Source organism: Engraulis encrasicolus, unplaced genomic scaffold (genome assembly GCF_034702125.1).
Source record: "Engraulis encrasicolus isolate BLACKSEA-1 unplaced genomic scaffold, IST_EnEncr_1.0 scaffold_27_np1212, whole genome shotgun sequence".
In the NCBI taxonomy this organism is placed as follows: Eukaryota; Metazoa; Chordata; class Actinopteri; order Clupeiformes; family Engraulidae; genus Engraulis; species Engraulis encrasicolus.
The window spans coordinates 2,595,217-2,602,716 of record NW_026945566.1 but is presented as its reverse complement, the minus strand read 5'-3'; the positions used below and the strand labels follow the sequence as shown (position 1 = coordinate 2,602,716).

The window sequence follows — 7,500 nt, the reverse complement described above, 5'->3', positions numbered from 1 at the left end:
ATTTTTTGGAATTTGCTTCAATATTGGTCCCTTATAAGAAATGTAAAAAAAAAATTCAAAATTTTGTTAAGGTCGCTGAGATATTTAATGCATCATATATGATGCATCAGGCTTTTAATGAATGAAAATTCCAATTTCATGACCATTGAAAAATGACTTTTAATGCATTTACAACTTTTTTTAATTTAAAAAAGTTGTCAGACAATTTAATTTGAGGATTATCTTTAAATATTTAGTGAGATCCTGCCATTTTTTTAAGCCTATCCTTGTTTTAGCAGGACCATATTTTACATTTCCCACAGCCTGGTTGGGTATTTTTTTAAAATCTATGTAAAAACATAGCTGATCGAATGCTCAACAACCTATTTATGAGTGTAATATAGATCATTATTCATTTTTGATGTGTAATTTGAATATATGGGTCCATTACTACAATTGGACCATTTCTCCATTCACTTCAATGCATTTTTTACGAGATCATAATTTCAACATTTTGCATTACATTTTCAAAATTGCAAGTAAAACCTGTTTCTTAAGGCAATATCTTTGTCTTGAAGTAAAACAACTTGTGTGTTTTGTTAAACGATCGTCGTGGTGTGCTTTGTGAGTTTCCCTATGGAGCAAATGCATTGATGGCTGACTTCCTGCCACCGCCGGATGGTGCTTATATGTCTCATCAGTTTTAGCACGATCTCTCTGCAACACGGTGTAAAAATATAAACTCTTCCTTGCTTAATTGCACAAAGCAAGTGTTCAAATTAAAGGATGTAGAGTTATATTTCGGAAATTTATACACAAACCTTATGCAATTTGACGAAATCTCAGCGTCGGTCAGGGAAACCGCTTCTACCCCATTTTCCTGTTTTTCGCCGAGCTGTGGTCAACTTGTTGTCGACCGCTGCTCTCTTGTGGCGGTTTCCGTGTACTGCAGGACGTTTGGAAATGACACGCAGGATGTTTTTCAGATCGATTTTTTTTTGTGTCAGCGTGGAGAGGGCTTTGAATTTGATGAGACATATATGATGCATCCGGCGCGATAGGGTTAAAACCAGATAATTCAGGAAAAGGTAAAAAAACACTCTTTGAGTTTAAAAAGCCTTTATTAAATACTGGCTGCCCTGATGAAGACAATGGGTCGAAACGCGTAGGCATGTAGCCAGTATTTAATAAAGGCTTTTTAAACTTTAGTAAGGAGTGCCTCAAAGAGTGTTTTTTTACCTTTTCATGGAAGTTTGGACGCCCAAGTTCTTTTTGATGAGCACCCTTTTTTACTAACTGGATACAGGACCCAGTGAAGCATTCCCTTTTCTCTTTTTTCCAGATAATTCAGGGTTCTAGATAGCGCAAAAGTGTGTGTGCGGAAAATGTGTCAAACTGCACTTGTGTCGGAATCGGAACACTCGGACATTGATATGCCCTATTATTAAATTCACACATGGTTCACCAGTGCTCCTCAACGTCTTCAAAACTAGTGCAACTGTGAGAAGGAGGGGACACCGCGACTACCTCTCTCTTCCTCCGAATAGATCTCTATTGCGCTTATGCGCCCGAGAGAGGCAGTCATATTTATCTCTCCAATCGCAAAAGTTCACAGACAACGGTGTTTCGTTACCAACTTTTTAGTAGTAACTCATTAGGCCTTCACTACTTTTATCAGGAAAAAAAGTAGTTACATTACTGCATCCCAACACTGATAATTTACCTTTTAGGTACCCCTAGAATGGCCCATTTTTACCTTAAATTGTCAAAAAAAAACCCTTCCGCACCAATACCCCCTCTCGGTCGCTTCGCTCCCTCGACCGCTACGCTATCATTTCATCCTACCTAGAACCCTGTAATCCATAACTCAAAACATATTACCCCACTTACTAGAACTCTCTACACAATGTGGTCCAATACACAAGGCAAGTATTGATATCAAAGTTGGTTAGGAGTCAGGACTTGTTTTGTGGCATACTTGATGCACGATTTTTACGACAGGCCTAGCAGCCAATCAAAAAGCAGCATTCTATTCCAGAGAGACGTGATTATCTTTCCTTATGAATTTCCTTTTATTCTTCCTGCTTCTTACTCTTCTTCACTCGGGCGCTACAGTAGATCATCGTATGTAATGTCTCTAATTCAGGTGTGCTACTAAGGATGCCTGGAGCACACAGGACAGTAAGATTATGCCTCATTCTCTTGAAACTCCGTTGTTGGTAGACCAGAGTTCGTTCTCCCGACATCCGTTGTAAATGTGTTCCATTGAAAACAGCTGGGGACTATACAAACGTCTGAAAACACCAGTATTTAACAAACTCAGAGTACACTGAACTGCTCCCAGTTTGTGTTTTGGAACCCTAATCCGAGTACTCGTTCTATTGCACTTTCCCGAGGTGGAGGTGGATGCAGAGGTCAGGGTTTCCAACTACCGAGGTTTCAAAAGAATAAGTTCAGAGGAGTAGATGTGTACACATCCCACCCGATGGGCCAGGTGCAGGACAATGAGAGTAAATCCAAGTGAAAAGAGAAGTCCGCGACACTGCTTGTCTATTTANAATTTAAGATTNAATCGAGCAACGTTTCGACTTTCAGGTCTTCATCATTTGCCTGATGAAGACCTGAAGGTTGAAACGTTGCTCGATTAAATCATAAATAGACAAGCAGTGTCGCGGACTTCTCTTTTCACTTGGCTTTCAAAAGAATAAGCCATTACGCTGGTCTCCCCAGAGCCACATGTGACATGGTGGCTTACCAGAAAACACTGCTGACTCATGACTATGTGACGTTAATGCTAAAATGCTAAAATACTCAAATGAAAGGAAAAGCACTCTCTGCTTGGGTGGCCTGGCTCCTAATGGCTGGATAGGGGACCAGATGATAAAGGGGGGAGAAAACAAAAAAGCAAATTCTTTACTGATTCATTATCTGACTCATGGGTCATAATCATAAACAACCTTCATCTCACACACGGAGTGAGTAGTGAGAGAGCGGATTTCCTGTAAAACGACTTTGTTTACAAACAACATCTGTATAAACCCACACAGATATGCTGACGTACGGACACACATACACACATGGACATACACACACAGACATACACACACTCACACTCAGGCATATACAGTATGTGCACACATGCACACACAAACACATACACTCACCTAACCATCTATTACATTAATGTGTACCACTGACAGCCCTCCAGGTGACTGGTGCAGAGGAACTGAGTGGTGACTCAGGTTCTGTTTTTCTGTAGCCGGCATCTAAGAAAGACTATTTTGGGTGAATGGAGCACATTTGCAAGGCTGCCGGCACCACAAGAGAGAGAGCTTTTACAACCCAAGCCTGCCTTAATTGCACCTGCAGTACTCCGAACAGAGCCCAGCACAGCACAGCACAAGCTGGAGGCTGGCCTGGCTTGGCTGGCACAATTTTATAATTTTTATTTTCTTTCTTTCTTTATTTATTTTTTTTGCTCCTGGAAGCAGTTGTAAGTACTCTGCGTTGTGTCCAAGAACACTTCAATGAGAACTCCGCCGTTGCCAAAGAACAACAACACTCTAGAACTGGCCCTCGGAACACGGTGCAACCGCCCCACCCACAGACTTCTATTATAACTAGACTGCGGATGTTCGATGCGTTGTGAAGCAACGGCTGGGGGCGGGACATGGGACGATTTTGGGGCGGAAGAAGGAAGTAGAGCGCCTTTTTCCATGTATCTCTATGGTGGACTTGAAGCCATGTAGTTCCTAGGCAATTCTTGCCGAGTCGGCCCTGTTTCGTTAAAACGGTAGTCTCCCCTCCCTCCTAAACAACCCAGATATTTTTTTCGGGCTGACCCTTTATTTAAGAAAGCTATTAAAATAGTTTAAATGACCAATGAGCATGGCTATTTGGGTTGATTGGCAGTTGCCATTCTTTAGAATTATTGTTTTGATTGACAGGCAGGCCGTTGTCAAGGAGAAGGGCGAGTCTCGCGGCGTCTCCAGGGGAAGCCCCCTCTCTCCCTGCTGCATTACTTTCAACCAGCTCTGCTTTCAACAGCTTCATCACTGCGATGGATTATTTAATTTTGGTACACTTTCCCCACAAATATGCTTTGTTGTACTTTTGGATGTACTTCTCCGTATTCTGTAAGGACCTCTGCGGTTTTGGTAAGTAAAATAAAAGCTTGTATACGTGGCTGATTGACCAAAATGACTGAGCTTTGTTTAACAAACACGTACGACAATGCTAGCTTGTTATTAGCCAAAGGCAGCATGCTGATCTTTCAGTGTTTGATGATCTGTCGGTTTGTCAAGTAACTTAATTGTAATCTGAATGCCTTTGCTTTTGAAAGCAAAATGTGTCTGTTTGGCGTGCATCAGGTGTATGGATTCCCTCCTTCCGTACCGTAGCCAAATCCTTACATATTCATTCACGATGCTGTAAACATTTCACTACCATTCTGGCACTATGCTGGCCAGCCACATCGGAAAAGCAACCTAGTCTAGCTGTGTTCCTCCGTGAAAAACTGTCAAATATTGTTTGTTTCTGTGTTGCCAAATTGCCAAGTTGCTAGTTGGTGATGAAATGATGGTCATTGTTGGTACGTTCGTTTTCAGTATGCAAATTGCGTCATTAATGTTGACTGTACTGAGTGACGAGTGCGTAGTGTAATGGTCAGTAATGTTGACGATTGCAGGCCTACTGACGAGTGCATTGTGTAGTAAACATCCTTTCCCCATCCTCATGTGACATGGTTTCATTCTGTAGGCAAAACAACAAACCACACTTCACCTGGAAAACACAGCCAGGACTCACTGTCAGGTAGGCCTAAGTTTCAAATCCCTAAAGTATACGCTTGACTTAAGACCAGAGACCTTCCAATGTAAGGCTAACACCATCATCTGCTTACTCTGCATGTGTTTATATATTAGTAATAACATAGTAATGAAATATATGTTGTTCTCATCACCCTTCGTTTGTCATCATTTTCTTTACAGATGTCTGAAAATGTACAGTACACGCCAGCAGGTCTCACCATAGTCAACATCATTAAGGATTTGACTCTCTGACCTGAGAAGAGGCCCCATAAACACACCTGACAAGGACCAGCCACTGTTGCCAGTGCACAACTGAGGACCTGACCAGCCTGCTGCCATCTATGATACTATATAGTACCCGGTATGTAACATTACACTACACTCAGCCAATGCTTGCATCCAAAGCGACTTTCACTTATTTTTACATGTGCCTCCCAATTTGAAGGGACAAAAAGTAATTGGACTGGATAAAAGTATAGATCAAGCGTAGTAAACTCTCAGCGTTTGTCAGTAGCCACTATCTTCAATAATTACAAGGGTACCAATTCTATTGACAGATATGCATGCCCACACCATGAAACTACCACCCCATGATTTTCACTGATTAGGTAGCATGCTTTGAAACACGAGCAGCCCATCTCCTTATCTATTGTGTTTTCTTCCCATGAACCTGACACTAATACAAGTTCAGCTACTTAATGTTGAGGTAAATAATGTAAACGACATAAGTATGTTAAGTTGTTGGTGTACCAAACAGTGACGTATTCTCATCACACTTCATATGCCATTATTTTATTTACAGCGGAGGTGTCTGAAGACGTGGAGTACACTGCAGCAGGTATCACATGACCAAGGACTTGGACAACGTCTCTGTTTACATCTATAGTGTATTACACAAGTGAGTCTACACCCCCATATTTCTGCAGATTTAATGGGACAATAAAAACATTTGAAAACTGAAAATGAAGTCTGCACTTCAAGCTCATCACATTAAATAAGTAAAACAGGAGCTTGGTGAGCAGACTTAATTTTCAGTTGTCATTTGACTTTGTTAGTCCTGCACCCAAAACTTTTTTGAGAAGGATGTTCATGGGTTTTTCCTTTTTAAACAAATGTAGACATTTTTACTACACTGAAATGTTATAGTTACTCTATATATACCAGTGATATGCTTCAATTATGTTCATGTTACATTAATTATTTTTTAAAAATAGATTTGTATTTATCGTTACAGCTGAAGATGTGCACAGTACGCTGCTGCCTGCATCCTACCACCACAGAGGATCCGATGTGCAGAACCAGCTTCAAAAGCCATTGCAATTATGAAACACAGTTAATAAATGCTTATATACAGCAGCCCGCACATTTTGTTTAATTTGTTATATTGGTTAACCACACTATTGTTACAACACAATGCAGGTGGTACATGCATTGGCAGGTATCAATAAAAAGAAATGTATGGAGCATAATCATATTGGGATAGAGCAGTGGTTCCTAACCTATGGGTCAGGACCCAACTTATGGGTCGCCAAAGATCCACAGTGGGTCGCGAAGTCCTCTTGATTTTAAGGGGTTTCGTTTTAATACCATATAGCCCATGTTGAATATATGACAAAGTAAAGCTTTTAAACTGATATATGCATAGAGGCAACAAAATGTAAGCGACACATTAAACAGTCATTCTATATTTGACTGAAGACAAATTGAGGAATACAATTTTCTAATGAGTTTCCGCAGGACTCCCTCTCGCCTGGGACTCCCTCTCGCCTGGGACTCCCTCTCGCGTGGGCGCTGGCACGATTGGGTCACCAAAGCTTACAATGGTAAAAATATGGGTCCCTGAAGAAAAAGGTTGGGAACCACTGGGATAGAGGAGACAGGGCTCTAAATTAACTTTTTCCACCACCAGCCAATTTGGCTAGTAGACATTTTTTCTTACCAGCCAAACAGAAGTTCAACTAGCCATTTTTTAATCTTGCCAAAATAGGCTATGTGTTAGGCTAGTTATGTTTTTTATTATTATTATTATTACTATTATTGTGGTTATTTTATTCAAATTTCCACAACACATAAACACTATAGGCCTACATACTAGGTCTATAATAAGCATATTATATATACTTTTTTTAAAACTTCTGCTTTATTTTTTATCTTATTTTTACCTCTGAAAACAATGAATCACCAGCCACACACAACAGACCTTTAAACCAAACACACAGCCAAACACGACAAAACCTCACACTCCAAGGAGGGAGAAGAGATGAGAGGAAAAGAAGAGGAGGAGAGGAGTCAACACACACACACACACACACACACACGTTGTGCAATAATGGATATGATGTCGTGTGTGTCTATTGTGTGTTTATGTGGCCTACAGTATGATGCTATATAGGCACCATTATTTCCTCCAGGAGCTCTTCTCTACCATGCGCAACAAAATAACAAGAAACCTACGATATGTTTAACTAAAAGCAAATAATATCACGGAAATGTTCGCTTCCTTTGTTACTTCCATAGCGTAGCCTACTCGCACGGGCATAAGGTCTGCCCTTCTTTCCGATGGCGTGGGCTTTCCAACTTATTTGCGCCAGGACTTGAAACATTTCAGAAGACAACTGACAGCTACGCTCACACTACTCTGACAGCCCGTTCTCCTCCTCTGCCCTTGTCGCTATTTCGTTCCACAACACTCCTGTTATTGAAACTCTTCGGT

General features: G+C 40.8%; 1 protein-coding gene and 1 long non-coding RNA gene across 2 annotated transcripts in view; one reads left to right on the top strand and one right to left on the bottom strand.

Annotated features, from left to right (window-relative positions):
* Positions 1-7,500, bottom strand: part of ece2a (endothelin converting enzyme 2a) — a 262,820-nt gene that overhangs the window by 74,621 nt on the left and 180,699 nt on the right. The window lies entirely within an intron of this gene.
* Positions 3,596-6,329, top strand: LOC134443073 (uncharacterized). The gene is made up of 5 exons (XR_010033561.1): positions 3,596-4,136; positions 4,738-4,791; positions 4,968-5,148; positions 5,590-5,685; positions 6,022-6,329. It is a non-coding gene; the product is annotated as an uncharacterized LOC134443073 (long non-coding RNA).